At 44.5% G+C, this 24,499-nt stretch overlaps 1 pseudogene; it reads right to left on the bottom strand.

Moving 5' to 3' along the window:
• Positions 1-76: 76 nt before the first annotated feature.
• Positions 77-24,499, bottom strand: LOC115162692 (DNA polymerase epsilon subunit 2-like; annotated as a pseudogene).

The raw sequence follows: 24,499 nt of genomic DNA, 5'->3' as shown, positions 1-24,499 counted from the left end.
ATCTCATTTCCGCCATCTTTATGGGGTCAATATAATTTCATTTGTGCAAGAGGATAGTAGCCAGGAGAGAAGCGTAATAAAAATATGATTTTATTGTCAAACATTCACCAGTCAAGTGAAAAAGAACAAAGTTGACAATTCAAGGAATGTGAACCTTTATTCTCCATGATACAACAGGTAGTGTGAGGTGATAGACATGACGTCTGGTTTAAAGTTTTAAAAACTTTGCAAGGTTAAACCTTTGTGTATTTTGATGTTAATGCTGTTATATTATGTATCTGCCAGTTCTGACTGCATTATTTTCACTGTCAAATCTAAGATGGCTGCCATTGTCATTTTGGTGGGCTGTCCCTTTTAGAAATGGAGGAAGGCAAAGGCTGCTGGGACATGCCATCAGGGAAAGATGGAAGTGGATGATGAGTTCGAATCAAGCAGCGTGTCGAGCAAAGTTGGTGAAGACGAATGTTCTGAATGGACAACAGTAGTATTGAAAACTGGAATTGGAGTGGAGGATACATGTATGAATGATAATGAATCTCTTCTTGTTGGGATGCATATGTGGGAGACCCGTTTGAGGTGTAAAATTGTGAAGTATGCACTGGGAAAAGTGGTCTGTCAGTGACCAGGAGTGGTCTTATTTTGATTAATTGTATTTCTGAAGAACATAGGAAGATAGCAGTGAGCCTAAAAATAATCTGGACAAAATAAGTTTCGTGTTTTGAAAATTCGGGGTAGAGCACCCGTCAAAGGAGTCATCTCAGGGGTGACGATGGACGTTCAGGTTGAATCCCTAAAGAGAATTCCTGGTGTGGTTAGTGCCCGGCGTTTGACCCACTGGGTGAATGGAGAAAAATAAGTATGTCGGTCCTGTTGACATGCTGTAAGAGCTTTTGTCTACAGACCATTGCAGTGTACGAATTGTAAAGGATTTGGTCATGTTTCAAGTGCTTGCAGACATGGTATATTGAAGAACGGTGTGTGGAAGGATGACGGCGTTGCAATTGTGATAGGGGATCATGATCTTGAGTTCCTGGAGTGCCCTGTAAGGGTGAAGGAGAATGAGGTGGCAGAAGTTAGAGCGGTCATTCGATTCATCTATGCAGAGGAGATTTCAAAGTATTGAGAAAAGAAGTGACGTTAGTGAAGATATGGTAGTGGATGCACCACAGCCTGTAGTAAATGTTTGCTGCCAGTCAAAAGATACCCTGTGTGTTAAAGGTGGATTTTGTGACATTGCCAGTTATAAACTGTACGGCACAAGTCTCAAAGACATCTAAGAAACTGGACATTACTGTGGCTGCGGCAGAATAGTTTTTGGGACTTGCAAGGGGTATTGCCGCCGGAAGAGCCGCCCTCCTTGAGGCTGTGTAGGGATCAGATGTGTATTTATTATTTAACAGAAAAGTTGTTTGATTTAGTTTAGTTTTTCTTTTTTTGGTCGTTTTTGGGGCATTTCTTTCCATTCTTGGGAGTCCTGTTTCCATCCCGCACAATAGGTTGCAGAATGCACATTAAATTGTGCGATTGACAATATACCAGAAAATAAGAACAAATGGAGGAGAGTTTTGAGAAATGTTTGGGATGTACCTGGCTGAGGTTCTATTTGTTTGAAAAACCCTTTAAGAGCCTATATTAGCCATTCCAAGTGATCATTTGTTGCTCATTCTTGTGGATTGTTAACCCCAATGACAAAGAATTTGTATGTTGATTGTTTTGGAGGATGCCATGAACATTGAGCTGTTTTAAAGAACTCTCCACCAGGCTGGATTTTCCTCTTCCTCAACCATCCTGTGAGATTGATCCTGTTGACTATTATTTTGTGCCTTTATTGGATTACTTATTTTAGCATTTTGAAGGGGGATTTCAATTTGTTTTGCTTTTTGATTGACTTTGGGACCGTTTTTAGTTGGACTTTTACATTCTGAACTTTATTTGGGGTCTAATTTAATTGATTTTGTGAATTTATACACTGACAATATGCAATTTTTTTGCATACTTATTCAATTTGTCTGTTTTGCTTTGGTCACAGTATAGGAGCAGTATTTCTTTGAACTTTTATATGGTAGCATAGTTTGTGATCCAAGCTGAATGTTACAGTATGTACAAAAAAAATACAAAGGGCTTTTGTGAGGAATAATTATCTTTTTACATCAGCACATGTATCAATATGTTCTATTGTTTTGTTAAGCTACATGCTTGTGTGGCTAAATAGGGGGTAAAACTTTTGAGGCATGCAGAAGGCTGTTTCTCAAACTAGAGTCACATAAGAAACCACTTGATACTGAAATACAATAACGGGCTCAGAGTGTACAGGAAGTGCGTCACGAGGCTGGGACCAGCCTGCACGCCAGCGATAGGATGAGTAAGTTTAAACCATGCTCATCCTTCCTCTGACAGGCCAGCAGTGAGCGGGAACTATCTCTGTCAGAGTATTTAAGGAAGAACAAAGGATGTGTCGTTCTCTTCTCTGTTTTGCCCTGCGTGGTGATACAGTGAGCCCGTATATACAACATCATATTTACCATTCAAGTGTTTGCATTAATTAAAGTATAAAGAAATCAGAAGTTACTCTGTGCTGACTATTTTTGTTCTGATACCAGATTCGAATTGACGCGACCCTAACACTTTTACATAAGTATTTTTAGACACAAAACATGTTACACAACCATTACAGCCGATCCAAGTCCAGAATTATCATTATGGTCTTCAGAGACTTTGAAGTTTGCTGTGGTGAATGAAATAATATTTAGAATCAGAAAGTAGAATTAAGACATCAAAACCAAATTGATTCTCAATACTGTAGTTAATAAAAATAATGAGTAACGTTAAGTGTAGATCCTGCATAAACAAAGACAAAATAACATTTCTCACCTGTCCTTAAAAGTGAAGCCACTTTTTGGGAAGGAGCCCTGCATGAACAGAATGATACATCAAACAGTACATAAAAACAGCTTATAAATGAAGAATACAAGATCTAATATTCATAATATCATTCTGAGTCTCATAATAAAACAAAGTGGTAAAAATCTCAGAATAAGTATCAAGTACCAGGTTGATGCAGAGGCGGTCTGTGTTGGATATGTTGAAGGGGTCATATTTGTCTGCAAAGATGATATCAGGCATGGGATAAACCCGTAGTAATAGGCCCTGAACACTGGACTGACATACAGCGGCAGTGGTGCCAGGTGGCCCTGCGACAAGATGGTCTTCACAAACTGGAGATAGAGACATTTTCATGTTATCTTTCATGACGAATAAACTACACTACAGGACCCGTCTTCACAAAGCATCTCAGAGTAGGAGTGCTGATCTAGGATCAGTTTGGCCTTTTAGATCATAATTATATAGACGGGGGGGGGGGCAATCCTAGATCAGCACCCCTACTCTGAAATGCTTTGTGAATACAGGCCATGGTTACTAGCCAAGTTAGATGCTATAGGCAGTGGTAGTAGAGGTTGACTGTGTCATAACTGAGGAGCTAAATCTCACATGGTTTGGAATGCGGAGATTGCTGCTAGGCAGCCAAGACACAATTTCTACACATCTTGTTCACCAGGTCTTCTCAAATGACTGTCACGACTTCTGCCGAAGTCACGACTGTCACGACTTCTCCTTGTTCGGGTGGTGCTCGGCGGTCGACGTCACCGGTCTTCTAGCCATCATTGATCCATTTTTCATTTTCCATTGGTTTTGTCTTCCTACACACCTGGTTCCAATCCCATTCATTACATGTTGTGTATTTAACCCTCGGTTTCCCCTCATGTCCTCGTCAGAGATTGTTTGTTGTTATGTGCTCGTGTATTTGTATTGGTGCGCGACGGGTTATTTTACCCATGTTATTTTTTTTTTATGTACGTTGGTTTTTGCCGTTTGTTTTATCTTAATTAACTTTTTAAGGTATAGGGGGCAGTATTTTCGATTTCGAATGAAAAGCGTGCCTAGAGTAAACTGCCTAATACTTGGGCCCAGAGTCAAATATTTGCATATTATTAGTAGATTTGGATTGAAAACACTCTGAAGTTTCTAAAACTGTTTGAATGATGTCTGTGAGTATAACAGAACTCATATGGCATGCAAAACCTGACAAAAATCCAACCAGGAAGTGGGAAATCTGATGCTTGTAGTCTTTTCAAGTCATTGCCTATCTAACACACAGTGACTTAGGGTTCATTTTGCACTTCCTAAGGCTTCCACTAGATGTCAACAGTCTTTAGAACCTTGTTTCAGGCTTTTGCAGTGAACAGAGAGCGAACAAGAAGGCCAGGAAGTTGGTGACTCAGAAAACGTGACGAGGTAGCTGTGTTCCATAACGTTTTTCAAGACATTGGAATCGTCCTGTTGGAATATTATTGAAGTTTTATGTTAAAAAGGCCCTAAAGATTGATGCTATACAACGCTTGACATGTTTCTACGAATGTAAATAGAACTTTTTTGACTTTTCGTCGTGAAATTTTCTACATTTGGAGTAGCTTATTGAACGCGCAAACAACAAGGAGGTATTTGGACATAAATTATGGACTTTATTGAACAAAACAACATTTATTGTGGACCTGGGATTCCTGGAAGTGCCTTCTGATGAAGATCATCAAAGGTAAGTGAATATTTATAATGCTATTTATGATTTTAGATGACTCCAAAATGGCGGGTATCTGTATTGCCTGATGTATTTTTCTGAGCTCCGTACTCGGATTATTGCAAAGTGTGCTTTCCCCGTGAAGCTTTGTTGAAATCTGTCACAGCGGTTGCAATAAGGAGATGTTTATCTATAATTCTTTGAATAACAGTTTCATATTTTATTAACGTTTATGATGAGTATTTTTGTAAATTGTTGTGCTGATTCACCGGCAGTTTTGGAGGCAAAATATTTTCTGAACATCACGCGCCAATGTAAAATGGGGTTTTTGGATATAAATATGAACTTTATCGAGCAAAACATACATGTATTGTGTAACATGAAGTCCTATGAGTGCCATCTGATGAAGATCATCAAAGGTTAGTGAATATTTTAGCTGTATTTTTGGTTTTTGTGATGCATGTCCTTGCTTGTGTGGTTTTTCTTGTGAAGTTTATGTCCTAACATAATCTAATTTTATGCTTTCGCCATAAAGCCTTTTTGAAATCGGATAATGTGGTTAGATTAACAAGAACTTTATATTTAAAAGGGTGTAAAATAGTTGATTGTTTGAGAAAATGAAATTATGAGATTTTTGCTGTTTTGTATTTCGCGCCATGCTATTTCACTGGCTGTTGAATAGTGTGTCCCGCAGGTGGGACGGTCACGTCCCACCTAGCCCATAGAAGTTAAACTACTCCAGTTACATCAAGTTGGTTTCTCCTGCGCCTGACTTCCCTGCCACCTACACACACGACAATGACAGAATCTCTGACCAAAATTATGAAGTCAGCAGGAGAAGATACCCCGGACATGGAGGTGGAGGAGCGCGTCCAGGAGCATGCGAAGAAGCTTCACCATCTGTGCGCCGCCATGGATCGCGTTGTCCAGAATGTGGACCGCTGGGAGAGACAGTGAGTTCTCCCAGCGCCTCCACCAGCCCAACCGGGGTCTATACTGAGCACCCCTTTTCAACCTGAACCCGGTGGAATCCGTCTATCCATGCCTCAGGGGTACGACGGAAGTACTGCCAGCTGCCAGGGTTTCCTCCTCCAATTAGACCTTTATCTGGCCACGGTCCACCCAGTTCCATCAGACCGTGAGAAGAGTTTCACCCTCGTCTCGTGCCTCACCGGGAGAGCCCTGGAATGGGCCAGCGCTGTGTGTGGAGGAGATGCGGTGTTGGACCGTTATGAGGAGTTCACCCGCCGTTTTCGGGCAGTCTTCGACCACCCACCCGAGGGCAGAGCGGTGGGTGAGCGCCTCTACCATCTGAGACGAGGAGCGTCCAGGATTTTGCCCTGGAGTTCAGGACCCTGGCAGCCGATGCCTGATGGAATCACAGGGCCCTGATCGACCATTAACGCTGCAGTCTGCGTGAGGACGTCCGTCGGGAGCTGGCCTGCAGAGACACCACCCTCACCTTCGACCAGCTGGTGGATCTGTCCATCCGGCTGGACAACTTGCTGGCTGCTCGTGGACGTCCAGATCGGGGTCTGGTGGTTCCATCCTCCCGCACTCCCTCTCCTATACCCATGGAGCTGGGAGGGAGGGTGCACAGGGAGACCGGAGGGGGTTCCCGCTCGTGCACCATCTGTGACCGCAGAGGTCACACTGCTGGTCGGTGCCGGGTAGGTTCTTCTGGGAATCGAGGTAGCAGGCAGGGCGCTCTGGCGCCACCCCAGGTGAGTAGGCACCATTCTCTTCCAGAGCCCTCTGTTGCCCATATATTTGTCTGTCACTTTTCCTGATTTTTCGGCGCTAGTAGATTCAGGCACGGCTGGGAATTTTATTGATCAAGCATTTGCTCATAGTTTAGGGATCCCCATTGTACCCGTGGATGTGCCTTTCCCCGTTCACACCTTAGATAGTCGACCATTAGGGTCAGGGTTTATCAGGGAGGCCACAGCTCCTTTGAGTATGGTGACGCGGGGGGTCACAAGGAAAAGATTAGTCTTTTCCTTATTGACACTCCTGCGTATCCCGTGGTGCTGGGTCTACCTTGGTTAACTTGTCATAACCCCACTTTTTCTTGGCCACAGAGGGCTCTCATGGGGTGGTCGCGAGAGTGCTCAGGTCGGTGTGTAGGGGTTTCCGTTGGTGCTACTACGGTGGAAAGTCCAGACCAGGTCTCCACCGTGCGCATTCCCCCCGAATATGCCGATTTGGCTCTCGCCTTCTGTAAAAAGAAGGCGACTCAATTGCCACCCCATCGACAGGGGGATTGTGCGATAAATCTCATGGTAGACGCTGCACTTCCCAGGAGTCACGTGTATCCCCTGTCGCAAGCGGAGACGGTGGCTATGGAGACATATGTCTCCGAATCCCTGCGTCAAGGGTACATTCAGTCCTCCGTTTCACCCGTCTCCTCGAGTTTCTTTTTTGTGAAGAAGAAGGATGGAGGTCTGCGCCCATGCATTGATTAACGAGGTCTCAATAAAATCAAGGTGGGGTACAGTTACCCGCTACCTCTGATCGCCACGGCGATTGAGTTAATGCACGGGCGCGCTTCTTCACCAAACTGGATCTCAGGAGTGCGTACAACCTGGGGCGTGTCCGAGAGGGAGACGAGTGGAAGACAGCATTTAGTACCACCTCAGGGCATTATGAGTACCTCGTCATGCCGTACGGGTTGAAGAATGCTCCATCAGTCTTCCAATCTTTTGTAGATGAGATTTTCAGGGAACTGCACGAGCAGGGTGTAGTGGTGTATATCGATGACATTCTGATATACTCCGCTACACGCGCCGAGCATGTGTCCCTGATGCGCAGAGTGCTTGGTCGCCTGTTGGAGCATGACCTGTATGTCAAGGCTGAGAAATGCCTGTTCTTTCAACAGTCCGTCTCCTTCTTAGGGTATCGCCTATCCACGTCAGGAGTGGAGATGGAAAGTGACCGCATTGCAGCCGTGCGTAACTGGCCGACTTCCACCACGGTGAAGGAGATGCAACGATTTTTAGGGTTTGCCAATTACTACCGGAGGTTTATCCGGGGTTTTGGTCAGGTAGCTGCTCCCATTACCTCACTGCTGAAGGGGGGTCCGGTGCGCTTGCAGTGGTCGGCTGGGGCGGACAGGGCTTTTAGGCAACTGAAGGCTCTGTTTACCTCGGTTCCTGTTTTGGCTCATCCGGATCCCTCTCTGCAATTAATAGTGGAGGTGGACGTGTCTGAGGCTGGGATAGGAGCTGTGCTCTCTCAGCGCTCGGGTACGCCACCTAAGCTCCGGCCCGGGGCCTTCTTCTCTAAGAAGCTCAGCCCGGCGGAGCGAAACTATGATGTGGGGGACCGGGAGCTGCTGGCTGTCGTCAAGGCTTTGAAGGCATGGAGACATTGGCTTAAGGGGGCTAAACACCCTTTTCTCATCTGGACTGACCACCGCAATCTGGAGTACATCCGGGAGGCGAGGAGACTGAATCCTCGCCAGGCAAGGTTGGCCATGTTTTTCACCTGTTTTATGTTTACCCTCTCTTACAGACCAGGCTCCCAGAACGTTAAGGCAGACGCACTGTCCCGGCTGTATGACACAGAGGAGCGGTCCATAGATCCCACTCCCATAATCCCAGCCTCTTGTTTGGTGGCACCGGTAGTGTGGGAGCTGGACGCGGACATTGAGCGGGTGTCACGTGCAGAGCCCGTTCCCCCCAGTGTCCAGCTGGGTGTCTGTACCTTCCGTCTGCTGTCCGCGACCGATTGATCTACTGGGCTCACACGTCACCCTCCTCTGGTCATCCTGGGATCGGTCGGACGATGCGCTGTCTAAGCTAAAGTGGGCCACCAGTACTTCCCACTAAGGACGTGAGGGTTTATGTTTCCTCCTGCTCAGTGTGCGCCCAGTGCAAGGCTCCTAGACACCTACCCAGAGGTAAGTTGCAACCCTTACCCGTTCCACAACGGCCATGGTCGCACTTGTCGGTGGATTTCCTAACCGATCTTCCACCTTCACAAGGTAGCACCACGATCCTGGTCGTTGTTGATCGTTTTTCTAAGTCCTGTCATCTCCTCCCTTTGCCCGGTCTCCCTACGGCCCTACAGACTGCGGAGGCTCTGTTTACACACGTCTTCCGGCACTACGGGGTGCCTGAGGATATAGTGTCTGATCGGGGTCCCCAGTTTACGTCAAGGGTCTGGAAGGCGTTCATGGAACGTCTGGGGGTCTCGGTCAGCCTTACCTCAGGTTTTCACCCTGAGAGTAACGGGGAGTTGGAGAGTGTTAACCAGGATGTGGGTAGGTTTCTGAAGGCTTATTGCCAGGACCGGTCGGGGGAGTGGGCAGCGTTCGTGCCCTGGGCAGAGATGGCCCAGAACTCGCTCCGCCACTAACCTCTCTCCCTTTCAGTGTGTGTTGGGGTACCAGCCGGTTCTGGCCCCTTGGCATCAGAGTCAGACCGAGGCTCCTGTGGTGGACGACTGGTCCTGGCGCGTGGAGGAAACCTGGGACACCGCTCACGCACCACCTTCAGCGCGCCGTACGGCGCCAGAAAGTTGGTGCAGACCGTCACCGCAGTGAGGCCCCGGTGTTTGCACAGGGGGACAGGGTCTGGCTCTCAACCCAAAACCTGCCCCTCCGCCTGCCCTGCCGGAAGCTGGGTCCGCGGTTTGTGGGGCCGTTTAAAGTCCTGCGGAGAGTGAACGAGGTATGTTTTGGGTTAATCTCACTAGGGTATGTGGGACGCTAGCGTTATGTTAGGACAGCATCTAACAAGAAATCTCACTAGGGTATGTGGGACGCTAGCGTTATGTTAGGACAGCATCTAACAAGAAAAACCATACAGCCATTTTCCAAGCAAGGAAAAGCGTCACAAAAACTAGAAATACAGCTAAAATTAATCACTAACTTTTGATGATCTTCATCAGATGGCACTCCCAGGAATCCCAGATCCACAATAAATGTTTGTTTTGTTCGATAAAGTCCATCATTTATGTCCAAATACCTCCTTTTGTTCACGAGTTCAGTCCACTACTCCAAATGCAGGAAGCGTGCGCAAATGTCACGACGAAAAGTCAAAAAAAATTATATTTACGTTTGTAGAAATATGTCAAACTATGTATAGCATCAATCTTAGGATGTTTTTAACATAAATCTTCAGTAATATTCCAACCAGACAATTCCAATGTCTTCAGAAAAGAAAAGGAACACAGCTCACACTCACGTGAGTGCGCGCCTCTGAGCTCATGTCATTTCCTCACTCATCTGACTCCAGGCCCTCTTGTTCGCTTCAAATTCACAGTAGAAGCATGAAACAACGTTCTAAAGACTGTTGACATCTAGTGGAAGCCTTAGGAAGTGCAAAATGAACCCTAAGTCACTGTATACTGTATAGGCAATGACTTGAAAAAACTACAAACCTCAGATTTCCCACTTCCTGGTTGGATTTTTCTCAGGTTTTTGCCTGCCATATGAGTTCTGTTATACTCACAGACATCATTCAAACAGTTGTAGAAAATTCAGAGTGTTTTCTATCCAAATCTACTAATAATATGCATATCCTACCTTCTGAGCCTGAGCAGCAGGCAGTTTAACTTGGGTACGCCTTTAATCCGGACGTCAAAATACTGCCCCCTACCCTAGAGAAGTTAAAGCTTCCCCCCCCCCATTACCCCCTCGTTCCATGTGTCTCTCCTCAGGCCGGTGGTGGCTGGCCCGCTCCAGGAGGCAGAGGTGCGGGAGGTTCCTCCGTTCCCTCTGGACATTGAAGGGGCCCCGGTGTACTCCATTTGATCCATCCTGGATTCGAGATGTCGGGCGAGGGGCCTTCAGTACCTCGTGGACTGTGAGAGGTACGGTCCAGAGGAGAGATGCTGCGTTCCGGTGGAGGATGTGTTAGATCCTTCCCTGCTGCGAGAGTTCCATCGTCTCCATCCGGATCGCCGGGTCGTCCCCGAGGCCAGTGTCGACGCGCTGCTGGAGCCGCGCGTCGGGGGGGGGGTACTGTCACGACTTCTACCGAAGTCGATGCCCCTCCTTGTTCGGGTGGTGCTCGGCGGTCGACGTCACCGGTCTTCTAGCCATCATTGATCCATTTTTCATTTTCCATTGGTTTTGTCTTGTCTACTTACACACCTGGTTCCAATCCCATTCATTACATGTTGTGTATTTAACCCTCTGTTTCCCCTCATGTCCTTGTCAGAGATTGTTTGTTGTTATATGCTCGTGTATTTGTATTGGTGCGCGACGGGTTATTTTACCCATGTTATTTTTTTTATGTACCTTGGTTTTTGGAGTTTGTTTTATCTTAATTAAATAAATCACTCTCACCTGGGTAGGATTGTGCTGGGACCAGGGTCTTCAGGACCGGGGACAAACACAAAGCAACTACTGCAGTTGAAAGGATCGATTCAATCAGGAAAGTAAACCAACAACTGAGAAACTATTACCTGTAGAATTTCTGACCAGACCTCAATGCAGCATGGTGAACATTTCCAAAAGTTTGTCACCCTGGATGCAAGTCATATAACAATGTAGTACTGTTGAAACTATTTCCTGGAATATCCAACTTTCATGTCAACCAAGTGGTTTATCTCGCTCAGAGTTTACCTGTTGGATGCTGAGGTATTCATAGATTGCATCTGCAAGAACTTTCAACGACTCGGGATGAAAAAATAATACTTCAGTTGTGTCTACTTCGACGTGTTAATGCTTCGGTCATAACCCATTTGCTAGGTCAGAATGATACCTTCACAAGCAGGGCATAACATTTCTTTTTTACTTAAAATCCTTTTTACCTTTGAGTGATTTGATTTGTGTTTTTCCATAGGGGGCCGAGGAGAAGTTTCTGCAGAAGATGAAGCAGGTGGGCGGCATAGCTGCGTATCCTACAATGGACACATGAGAAGGTTGTTTCAGACCATACTATTGAGCAGTAGAACTAGATATTAATCAAATGGCCACCGGACTATTTACATTGACCCCCCTCCCCATTGGTTTTGTACACTGCTTTATTATCGATGCATAGTCACTTCACCCATACCAACATGTACAAATTACTTCAACTAACCTGTACCCCCGCACACTGACTCGGTACCGGTACCCCCTGTAAATAGGCTCGTTATTGTTATTTTATTGTGTTACTTTATATAATTTTTTACTTTAGTTTATTTGGTAAATCTTTTCTTAACTCTTCTTGAACTGCACTGTTGGTTAAGGGCTTGTAAGTAAGCATTTCACGGTAAGGTCTCCACTTGTATTCGGCGCATGTAACAAATAAAGTTTGATTTGATATTGAGCAGATGGCTGGAGACTGCAAAATCTCTGAGATGGAAATGTAGGACAAACACATGACAATGACCAATGTCAACGTCAACCATACGATTTGAATAAATGCTTGAATCAATCAATACAATTTGATTTATAAAGCCTTTCTTACAGAAACAGTTGTCAAAGTGCTTTACAGTAACCTGGTAAAGACCCCCATATGAATTCTTATTCTGTGAGTGAGAAATTGTCGGACAAACCTGAGAACAGGAGGTGGATTTTCTGCAGCACCTCCACGCTGTCCAGCCAAACGTCAGAGACCATCACAAACATGGCGTCCTCGTTCTCCTCCTCCAGCTGCTTCAGCTTGGCATAGGCCTTCACCGACGTGGTGCCGTAGTAGGCTCTGAAAACCAGACTTCATTCTCATCCTCATTGTTTTTTAATTTTAATTATTTATAAAGGTGATTTATTATAGACGCGTTCTGTCTCCTAGAGATGAACGTACTTTGGTGAGAAAAGTGCAAATCAATCCCAGAACAACAGCAAAGGACCTTGTGAAGATGCTGGAGGAAACGGGTACAAAAGTATCTATATCCACAGTAAAGCGAGTCCTATATCGACATAACCTGAAAGGCCGCTCAGCAAGGAAGAAGCCACTGCTCCAAAACCGCCATACAAAAGCCAGACTACGGTTTCCAACTGCACATGGGGACAAAGATCGTACTTTTTGGAGAAATGTCCTCTGGTCTCATGAAACAAAAATAGAACTATTTGGCCATAATGACCATCGTTATGTTAGGAGGAAAAAGGGCGAGGCTTGCAAGCCGAAGAACACCATCCCAACCGTGAAGCACGGGGGTGGCAGCATCATGTTGTGGGGGTGCTTTGCTGCAGGAAGGACTGGTGAACTTCACAAAAAAATCGAATCTACTGACCATGTGTTGGATGATGGCTCGGTCGTTGGGAACCCAAATGCATTGACATGGAAGACTGAGTCCTCATACCAGCCTGTGGATTGCATAACACAATGAGGTAATAGTAAATAGTACATCTCCTGTCTGATGTCCATTCATGTGGATGAAGAGGATCATTTATTTTACCTTCTGCCAAAACAAATCAAGACTCTGTGTAAAGTCCACTGTGGAACTGGTGAGGACAAGGTTAAGGAAAACATACATGCTTTGAAATACAATAAACTGACTATATTCCAGACTTGAATTGGCCATGTTTCGCAATGTAAACGAACACTTTTGTCATTCTCCTTTCATCACCACAATAATGAAATTATATTGCCTTTGAGAGGTTCAGCTGTACTGTACCACTGGGGTCTTCCAGATAGAATTTCCCCTGAAAAAAAGGGAACATATTTTTAAAAACTTAACATGATGCAAATATTACTACCTATCACCATTTGTCTATGATTTTATTATGGATCCCCATTAGCTGGTGCCAAAGCAGCAGCTACACTTCCTGAGGTCCAGCAAAATTAAGGCAGTTTATACAATTTCAAAACATTACAATACATTCACAGATTTCACAACACACTGTGTGCCCTCAGGCCCCTACTCCACCACTACCACATATCTACATTAATAAATCCATGTGTACGTATAGTGCGTATGTTATCGTGTGTGTGTGTGTGTGCCAATGTTTGTGTTGCTTCAATCATATCAATCAAATGTATTTATAAAGCCCTTCTTACATCAGCTGATGTCACAAAGTGCTGTACAGAAACCCAGCCTAAAACCCCAAACAGCAAGCAATGCAGGTGTAGAAGCACGGTGGCTAGGAAAAACTCCCTAGAAAGGCCAGAACCTAGGAAAAAACCTAGAGAGGAACCAGGCTATGAGGGATGGCAAGTCCTCTTCTGACTGTGCCGGGTGGAGATTATAACAGAACATGGCCAAGATGTTCAAATGTTCATAGATGACCAGCAGGGTCAAATAATAATAATTACAGTGGTTGTCGAGGGTGCAACAGGTCAGCACCTCAGGAGTAAATGTCAGTTGGCTTTTCATAGCCGATCATTCAGAGTATCTCTACAGCTCCTGCTGTCTCTAGAGACTTGAAAACAGCAGGTCTGGGACAGGTAGCACGTCCGGTGAACAGGTCAGGGTTCTATAGCCGCAGGCAGAACAGTTGAAACTGGAGCAGCAGCACGGCCAGGTGGACAGCAAGGAGTCATCAGGCCAGGTAGTCCTGAGGCATGGTCCTAGGGCTCAGGTCCCGAGAGAGAGAGAGAGAGAGAGAGAGAGAGAGAGAGAGAGAGAGAGAGAGAGCGAGAGAGAGAGAGCGAGAGAGAGAGAGAGAGAGAGAGAGAATACTTAAATTCACACAGGACACCGGATAAGACAGGAGAAATACTCCAGATATAACAGACCTAGTCCCCCGACACAAACTACTGCAGCATAAATACTGGAGGCTGAGACAAGAGGGGCCCAGTCCTTCACAGTTCCCGCTGTTACATAAGGTGTTTTTTATATCTAATTTTACTGCTTGCGTCACTTACTTGATGTGGAATAGAGTTCCATGTAGTCATGGCTCTATGTAGTACTGTGTGCCTTCCATAGTCTGTTCTGGACTTGGGGACTGTGAAGAGACCTCGTGGCATGTCTTGTGGGGTATGCTTGGGTGTCCGAGCTGTGTGCCAGTAGTTTAGACAGACAGCTCGGTACATTCAACATGTTAATGCCTTTCTAATCGACCTGGCCCTGGTATCCTGGAAGGATATTGACCTCATCCCGTCAGTAGAGGATGCCTGGTTATTTTTTAAAAATGCCTTCCTCTCCATCTTAAATAAGCATGCCCCTTTCAAGAAATTTAGAACCAGGAACAGATATAGCCCTTGGTTCTCCCCAGACCTGACTGTCCTTAACCAACACAAAAATATCCTGTGGCGTTCTGCATTAGCATCGAACTGCCCCCGTGATATGCAACTTTTTAGGGAAGTTAGAAACCAATACACACAGGCAGTTAGAAACGCCAAGGCTAGCTTTTTCAAACAGAAATTTGCTTCGTGCAACTCCAACTCTAAAAAGTTCTGGGACATTGTAAAGTCCATGGAGAATAAGAACACCTCCTCCCAACTGCCCACTGCACTGAGGATAGGAAACTCTGTCACCACCGATAAGCCCACTATAATTGAGAATTTCAATAAGCATTTTTCTACGGCTGGCCATGCTTTCCACCTAACTACCCCTACTGCATTCAACAGCACTGCACCCCCCACAGCTACTCGCCCAAGCCTCCCCCATTTCTCCTTCTCCCAAATCCATTCAGCTGATGTTCTGAAAGAGCTGCAAAATCTGGACCCCTACAAATCAGCTGGGCTTGACAATCTGGACCCTTTCTTTCTAAAATTATCTGCCGAAATTATTGCAACCCCTATTACTAGCCTGTTCTCTTTCGTGTCGTCTGAGATTCCCATAGATTGGAAAGCAGCTGCTGTCATCCCCCTCTTCAAAGGAGGTGACACTCTTGACCCAAATTGCTACAGACCTATATCCATCCTACCCTGCCTTTCTAAGGTCTTCGAAAGCCAAGTCAACAAACAGATTACCGACTATTTCGAATCCCACCGCACCCTCTCCGCTATGCAATCTGGTTTCAGAGCTGGTCATGGGTGCACCTCAGCCACGCTCAAGGTCCTAAACGACATCGTAACCGCCATCGATAAGAAACAATACTGTGCTGCCGTATTCATTGACCTGGCCAAAGCTTTTGACTCTGTTAATCACCACATCCTCATCGGCAGACTCAGTAGCCTTGGTTTCTCAAACGATTGCGTCGCCTGGTTCACCAACTACTTCTCTGACAGAGTTCAGTGTGTCAAATCGGAGGGCCTACTGTCTGGACCTCTGGCAGTCTCTATGGGGGTACCACAGGGTTCAATTCTTGGGCCAACTCTTTTCTCTGTATACATAAATGATGTCGCTCTTGCTGCTGGTGAATCTCTGATCCACCTCTACGCAGACGACACCATTCTGTATACTTCTGGCCCTTCTTTGGACACTGTGTTAACAACCCTCCAGACGAGCTTCAATGCCATTCAACTCTCCTTCCGTGGTCTCCAACTGCTCCTAAACACAAGTAAAACTAAATGCATGCTCTTCAACCGATCGCTGCCTGCACCTGCCCGCCCGTCCAGCATAACTTCTCTGGACGGTTCTAACTTAGAATTTGTGGACAACTACAAAGGTGTCTGGTTAGACTGTAAACTCTCCTTCCAGACTCACATCAATCATCTCCAATCCAAAGTGAAATCTAGAATTGGCTTCCTATTTCGCAACAAAGCATCCTTCACTCATGCTGCCAAACATACCCTCGTAAAACTGACCATCCTACCAATCCTCGACTTCGGCGATGTCATTTACAAAATAGCCTCCAATACCCTACTCAACAAGCTGGATGCAGTCTATCACAGTGCCATCCGTTTTGTCACCAAAGCCCCATATACTACCCACCACTGCGACCTGTACGCTCTCGTTGGCTGGCCTTCGCTTCATAATCGTCGCCAAACACATTGGCTCCAGGTCATCTACAAGACCCTGCTAGGTAAAGTCCCCCCTTATCTCCGCTCACTGGTCACCATAGCAGCACCCACCTGTAGCACGCGCTCCAGCAGGTATATCTCTCTGGTCACCCCTAAAGCCAACTCCTCCTTTGGTCGTCTCTCCTTCCAGTTCTCTGCTGCCAATGACTGGAACGAACTACAAAAAATCTTTGAAACTGGAAACACTTATCTCCCTCACTAGCTTTAAGCACCAGCTGTCAGAGCAGCTCACAGATCACTGCACCTGTACATAGCCCATCTATAATTTAGCCCAATCTACTACCTCTTCCCCTACTGTATTTATTTATTTTATTTATTTTGCTCCTTTGCACCATATTATTTATATTTGAACTTTGAACTTTCTTCAAACTACAAATCTACCTTTCCAGTGTTTTTCTTGCTATACTTTATTTACTTTGCCACCATGGCATTTTTTTGCCTTTACCTCCCTTATCTCACATCATTTGCTCACATTGTATATAGTCTTATTTTTTTTCTACTGCATCATTGATTGTATGTTGTTCTACTCCATGTGTAACTCTGTGTCGTTGTATGTTGTCGAACTGCTTTGCTTTATCTTGGCCAGGTCGCAATTGTAAATGAGAACTTGTTCTCAACTTGCCTACCTGGTTAAATAAAGGTGAAATAAATAAATAAATAAATAAATAATACCTCTCTTAAATAGATTGACATGCATATTATTAATATTAGCTCTCTGTGTACATCCAAGGGCCAACTGTGCTGCCCTGTTCTGAGACAATTGCAATTTTCCTAAGTCCTTTTTTGTGGCACCTGACCACACGACTGAACAGCAGTCAAGGTGTGACAAAACTAGGGCCTGTAGGACTTGCCTTGTTGATAGTGTTGTTAAGAAGGCAGAGCATCGCATTATTATAGACAGACTTCTCCCCATCTTAGCTACTACTGCATCAAGTACTGCATGTTTTGACCATGACAGTTTACAATCTAGGGTTACTTCAAGCAGTTTAGTCATCTCAACTTGCTCAATTTCCACATTATTTATTACAAGATTTAGATGAGGTTTAGGGTTTAGTGAGTGTTTTGTTCCAAATACAATGCTTTTAGTTTTAGAAATATTTAGGGCTAACTTATTCCTTGCCACCCACTCTGAAACAAACTGCAGCTCTTTGTTGAGTGTTGCAGTCATTTCAGTCGCTGTAGTAGCTGACGTGTATACTGTTGAGTTATCCGCATACATAGAAACTCTGGCTTTACTCAAAGTTAGTGGCATATCGTTAGTAAAAATTGAAAAAATCAAGGGGCCTAAACAGCTACCCTGGGGAATTCCTGATTCTAACTGGATTATATTTGAGAAGCTTCCATTAAAGAACACCCTTTGTGCTCTGTTAGACAAGTAACTCTTTATCCACATTATAGCAGGTGGTGTAAAGCCATAACACATACGTTTTACCAGCAGCAGACTATGATCGATAATGACAAAAGCTGCACTGAAGTCTAACAAGACAGCCCCCACAATCATTTTATCATCAATTTCTCTCAGCCAGTCATCAGTCATTTGTGTAATTGCCGTGTTTGTTGAGTGTCCTTCCTTACAAGCATGCTGAAATTCTGTTGTCAAATTATTTACTGTAAAATAGCATTGTATCTGGTCAAACACAATTTTTCCAGAAGTTTACTAACGGTTGGTAAAAGGCTGATTGGTCGGCTATTTGAGGCAGTAAAGGGGGCTTTACTATTCTTGAGTAGCGCTCTCTAGTAGGCTTAAATTGAAGATGTGGAAAATAGGAGTGGCAATAACATCTGCTATTATCCTCAGTAATTTTCCATCCAGATTGTCAGACCCTGGTGGCTTGTCATAGTTGATAGATAACAAAAAATGTTTCACCTCTTCCACACTGACTTAACAGAATTCAAAAGTACAATTCTTGTCTTTCATAATTTGGTCTGACATACTTGGATGTGTAGTGTCAGTTGCTGGCATGTCATCCCTAAGTTTGCTTATCTTGCCAATGAAAAAGTCATTAAAGTAGTTTGCAATATCAGTGGCCTTTGTGATGAATGAGCCATCTGATTCAATGAATGAAGGAGCCGAGTTGGCTTTTTTTCCCCAAAATTTTATTTAAAGTACCCCAAAGCTTTTTACTATCATTCTCTATATAATTTATCTTTGTTTCATAGTGTAGTTTATTTTTATTTAGTTTAGTCACATGATTTCTTAAATTTGCAGTACGTTTGCCAATCAGTTGGGCTGCCAGACTTAATTGCCATACCTTTTGCCTCATCCCTCTCAACCGTACACTTTTTCAATTCCTCATCAATCCAAGGGGATTTAACAGTTTTTACAGTCATTTTCTTAACGGGTGCATGCTTATTAGTAACTGGAATAAGTAGTTTCATAAATTCGTCACGTGCAGCTCCTCATTACACACCACAGACCAGCAAATATTCTTTACATCAACATATTAATCACTACAAAACTTCTTCTATGACCTCTTATACACTATATTAGGCCCAGCCTTTGGAACTTTGGGTTTCCTAGATATGGCTATTATATTGTGATCACTACATCCTATGGATTTGGATACTGCTTTAAAGCAAATATCTGCAGCGTTAGTAAAAATGTGATCAATACATGTTGATGATTTAATTCCTGTGCTGTTCGTAACTACCCTGGTAGGTTGACTGACAACCTGATCCAGGTTACAGGCACTGGTTACAGCTTGAAGTTTTTTCCTGAGTGGGCAGCTTGATGATGGCCAGTCAATATTTAAAATCACCCAGAAAATAAAATTCTCTGTTGATATCGCATACATTATCAAGCATTTCACACATATTATCCAGATACTGACTGTTAGCTCTTGGTGGTCTATAGCAGCTTCACACAAGAATGGGCTTTAGGTGAGGCAGATGAACCTGTAGCCATATTACTTCAACAGTATTTAACAGATCGTCTCTAAGCTTTACAGGAATGTGGTTCTGAATATAGACCGCAACACCGCCTCCGTTGGCATTTCTGTCTTTTCGGTAGATGTTATAACCATGTATTGCTACCACTGTATCATCAAAGGTATTATCTAAGTGAGTTTCAGAGTTTCAGAATATGAATGTCATCTGTTACAAGCACGTTATTGTCACGGTTGTCGTCGGGAAAGGAGGACCAAAATGCAGCAGGAATGTGGATGCTCATCTTTACGTTTATTTAACTCAAAAGAGAACACCAAAATAATAAACAACGAATACTCACGATCAACACAACAGTCTCGTTAGGCTCACACACGCTAAACAAGAAACAGGCAAAACAAGAAACAATCTCCCACAAAATACAAACCCAAACACAACCTAATATATAGGACTCTCAATCAAAGGCAAAGAGACAACACCTGCCTTCAATTGAGAGTCCCAACCCCAATTAACTAAACATAGAAACAGATTCACTAGACAAAACATAGAAATACATGAATATGACACAGTGCCCAAAAACCCCGGAATACATAAATCAAATGCCCTTCTACAACAACCACCACCCCGAACGACATAAAACAAATACCCTCTGCCACGTCCTGACCAAAGTACAATAACAATTAACCCTTATACTGGTCAGGACGTGACAGTTATTGACTTCATGGACCTTGTTTCTTAGGCTATTTTTAATATGGGCTATTTTTAGCACTTTTCTGGGTTGCTTGACTGTTTTTAATGCTTTACTGGGAAGCTTATCAGAGGTAGACTTACTCATGTTATTTACATTGGAGCTGATAGTGCAGGGTGAGCTACATAAAGTGGTCTTCCTACTATTGCACACCGCCTCAGTGCTAACACTGTAACTGGTTTATAGGCTCATGATTACTGCTTACAATAGCTGTAGGATAAACAGATGTATTCGGTGCAATTAGAGGTACCTAAATTAAATTACTTATGTTGTGTTTGCCAATGCCCCTAAGAACATGTACATTTGATGCAGCATTATGGTGACTCATTGTCACAATGGTAGGGATTAACTGAGCTGGTCTTGGATCATTTACCAGTCATTGTTTCAATGCAGCCTTGAAATGCGTTTCACACCCGCGGCCCAACGATGGTACTGGACCTGAAATTATTGACCGTTTTTTGGAGTCTTTTAATGCTAAAATCAGTTCTTTAAAATCCATTTTCAAATGTTCCGAGCTAGCCCTCCTGATGTCATTTGACCCCACATGGACTACGACAGTGTCAGCTCCCGGCATCTGTGGTAGAACAGTCGGAAGCAGCCTTGTTATGTCCTGTACTCGTGCTCCTGGGTAGCATGGAGTTTTTGCCATGGGGACCGAGATGTTTCTCACCGTAGAGCTGCCTATGATGACAGCTGGTGATGTTGAATGGGCCGGTCTCTCAGGCAGCCTCACGGTCTGATGAACCTGAGGTTGAAGCCACGGGAGAGGGAGACAGAGCCGAGGACGAAGACGCAGGTACCTCCGGATCCGATCTTGATTGGGAAGCCACCATGGACGAAGGACCCCGGAACCTCTGGATCCAGGGCGGCAAAGCTGTTTCTGGTCTGTGTCAGTTCCGGGCTCAACATCTCCATGGAGACCCCCCGTTGCCAGAGGACGCCTTCTTCGACTGCCACGGCGAGTGACATACCTCCATGGCTGGTTGGTTGGGTCGAGATCAGCTCCGTTCTCCAGGGAAGGGGGGAGACCCCTTCAGGGATGGAACCCTGCCTAGCACCGGCCAGTCGGCTGTGGAGAGACGACACGGCATCGAAACTTCCACCAGACCAGAGCGGTGTCCAGCTACTGGTGTGGAAGAAAAAGTAGATGGGCGTGGGTTCCCCAGTAGCTTATGTAGGTTTGCTACTTGCTTGGTAAGAGTAGCTACTTCACTCTTGTAGTCCTCTGCAAGCAGTTACTACATTGAAAGTCAACATTTTCCCGGAACAAAGCAAAGTAAACGCAGCTCCTGCAACGTTGGAAACGTCCAACGGCGGCCTCCATTTGAGACCGCCAAGCCAGCTAGGCTAGCTGGGCTTTCGCATCTCTCCCTCTATACGGAATCTGTCAGGATCCCGGGACAGATAGCAGCACTCACAGCAATTTAGCCCAACAGAGCCACAGGATTCAAAATAAAATTAAAGTATATAAAAACACTGTCAGCTTTTAAACCGAGGTCTTTAGTTCAGGTTTCAGCGTTCGACAGGTTTCAAAAACAACAAACATACGCCGCGCTCTGATTGTGTGTGTGTGTGTCTAGAGTGCATTTGGAAAGTATTCAGACCCCTTGACTTTTTCCACACTTTGTTACGTTGCAGCCTTATTCTAAAATGGCGTAAAGATTTTTTTCCCTCATCAATCTACAGACAATACCCCATAATTGGCTCCCGAGTGGCACAGCGGTCAAAGGCACTGCATCTCAGTGCCACTACAGTCCTTGGTTCGATTCCAGTCCCTGGTTCGATGGCACACCTATATTTGGGGAGTTTCTCCCATTCTTCTCTGCAGTTCCTCTCAAGCTCTGTCAGGTTGGATGGGGAGCGTCGCTGCACAGCTATTTTCAGGTCTCTCCAGAGATGTTCGATCGGGTTCAAGTCAAGGCTGTGGCTGGGCCATTCAAGGACATTCAGAGACATGTCCCGAAGCCACTCCTGCTTTGTCTTGGCTATGTGCCTAGGGTCATTGTCCTGTTGGAAGGTGAATCTTCACCCCAGTCTGAGGTCCTGAGCGCTCTGGAGCAGGTTTTCATCAAGGATCTGTCTGTACTTTGCTCCGTTCATCTTTCCCTCGATCCTGACTAGTCTCCCAGTCCCTGCCGCTGAAAAAGATCCCCACAGCCTAGAAGGCCAGCATCATCCCAGAGTCTCCTCTTCACTGTTGACGTTGAGACTGGTGTTTTGCGGGTACTATTTAATGAAGCTGCCAGTTGAGGACTTGAGGCGTCTGCTTCTCAAACTAGACACTAATGTACTTGTCCTCTTGCTCAGTTGTGCACTGGGGCCTCCCACTCCTCTTTCTATTCTGGCTAGAGCCAGTTTCAGCTGTGAAGGGAGTAGTACACAGCGTTGTACGACATCTTCAGTTTCTTGGCAATTTCTCGCATGGAATAACCTTCATTTCTCAGAACAAGAATAGACTGACGAGTTTCAGAAGAAAGTACTTTGTTTCTGGCCGTTTTGAGCCTGTAATCGAACCCACAAATGCTGATGCTCTAGATACTCAACTAGTCTAAAGGCCAGTTTTATTGCTTCGTTAATCAGGACAACAGTTTTCAGCTGTGCTAACATAATTGCAAAAGGGTTTTCTAATGATCAATTAGCCTTTTAAAATGATAAACTTGGATTAGCTAACACAACGTGCCATTGGAACACAGGAGTGATGGTTGCTGATAAATGGGCCTCTGTACGCCTATGTAGATATTCCATTCAAAAACATCAGCTGTTTCCAGCTACAATAGTCATTTACAACATTAACAATGTTTATTTCTGATCCATTTGATGTTATTTTAATGGATAAAAAAATGTGCTTTTCTTTCAAAAACAAGGACATTTCTAAGTGACCCCAAACTTTTGAACGGTAGTGTATATTCATTCATTTGTATTGCAGATATTACTATATTTTCCAATTCAAAGTCCTTAACATGATTTTAGCTGCTCACCTCTTTAAGCTGTGTGACCATCCCCAAGACAATGACCTCTCGAAGCGTAGCCGTACTACCTAAAAGTGCTTCAATAGTCTTAAGCTGAAAACAAGCACAGATCAAGATCAGGGCAATCCATTCACAACACTTAAGGAAAGTCTGGAAAATGTCCTCATGGCTTATCTAAAAATCGATTAAACACATAAAGTGTGTCTTAAGTTATAACAGAGTTATTACCTGAAATGTGTTCCTGCTTCCTTCTGCAGCGGCACGGCCCCTATTACAGGTGGGGTGAAGAGCTCAAGCCGATGTGTACGCTACAGAAATGGGCTAAGTGTCAATGTGGATCATGGTACACATTTCATTATCGTGTACTTACTTTACATTTATCTGGCAAGTGGATTTGGAACACATTCTCTTACAACAACCTCACAGAGAGCAGCGTGTCAGGGGACTTTTTTTTTTACAGCTGAAATATACAAAGACCAGCAATATAGGATTCATTCAAAGGCCAAAAAAATGGAGCGAACTGACCTGCTGTAGGAGTGTGTAGCGTTCCCTGAAGAGCTCTGCCTTGTCCCTCGCTGAGCCACAGAGACTTGGAGCAGAGTGGGTGGTCATGGTAAGGCTGGGAGAAGAACAAACAACAGCTTCACTGAGGGATCTCTTGATATGGTGGTTTCATTAGAAAGAACATTTATTATAGAGTGTATTTGGTATAATATTTGGACCATAGGACCATGACCTATGCAGACTTGAAGTCAACCTATAACATTTATACTTACGGTACAAACTTCTTCCTCTCCGTACTGTAGATATATCTCTGAAAATAATTATATTTCACATTGACAAGGAAAATATGCGGGGATGACAAGTGAATGTATGTGAAATTGGTTCTTGTGAGACTGACACCTTGCTCAACTTACATGGTTTCATCACGACTGGCTGGAGTCCTGCACAGCAGTCTCCACCACAGCCAGCTCAATCATACTGGAGGTCACTGTCCAGGAGAAAAGATGAGTACATCATTGACATAATTCACAACTGATTGTATTGAGAATTGTGTACATTATGTTAGTGGTTGTGATCAAAGACTTACATGGCTGCTTCTCCACAGCGTCCAAGACTCGCTCGATGATGACATCCAGTTCCAGCTCATTGACAGACTAACACCTCCACCATGTACCTGCAGGCTTCATTGGAGGACAACAACACAAATATATGCCTAGTCAGACCATTATTACTGTTCCAGCTGGCTGATTGGCGTTATTAGGTAGGTAATGTTAAGAGTAGCACATTGAATTTTCAACCAACCTTTAACTTGGTGATCCTTCCTCAATTCCAACTTGGAAGACAACAAGTCTTCTAAACTGCCATGTCTAGATGCAGAGAGTTCGTTTGATGCTCTGTTAAAAAAATATACTTTTTTGCTCCATGAAGTAATCCAACAATGTGTACGCTGCCATCTTGTCTATTTCAAATCTTCTCTCATTCATTGAGACAGGTGGATGTCCACCCCAAAGTGCTACATGTCATGACACTCACCCAT

Source organism: Salmo trutta, chromosome 25 (assembly GCF_901001165.1).
Source record: "Salmo trutta chromosome 25, fSalTru1.1, whole genome shotgun sequence".
Classification (NCBI taxonomy): domain Eukaryota; kingdom Metazoa; phylum Chordata; class Actinopteri; order Salmoniformes; family Salmonidae; genus Salmo; species Salmo trutta.
Note: the sequence above shows the minus strand (reverse complement) of the source record. Positions and strands in the feature narration are given on the sequence as shown.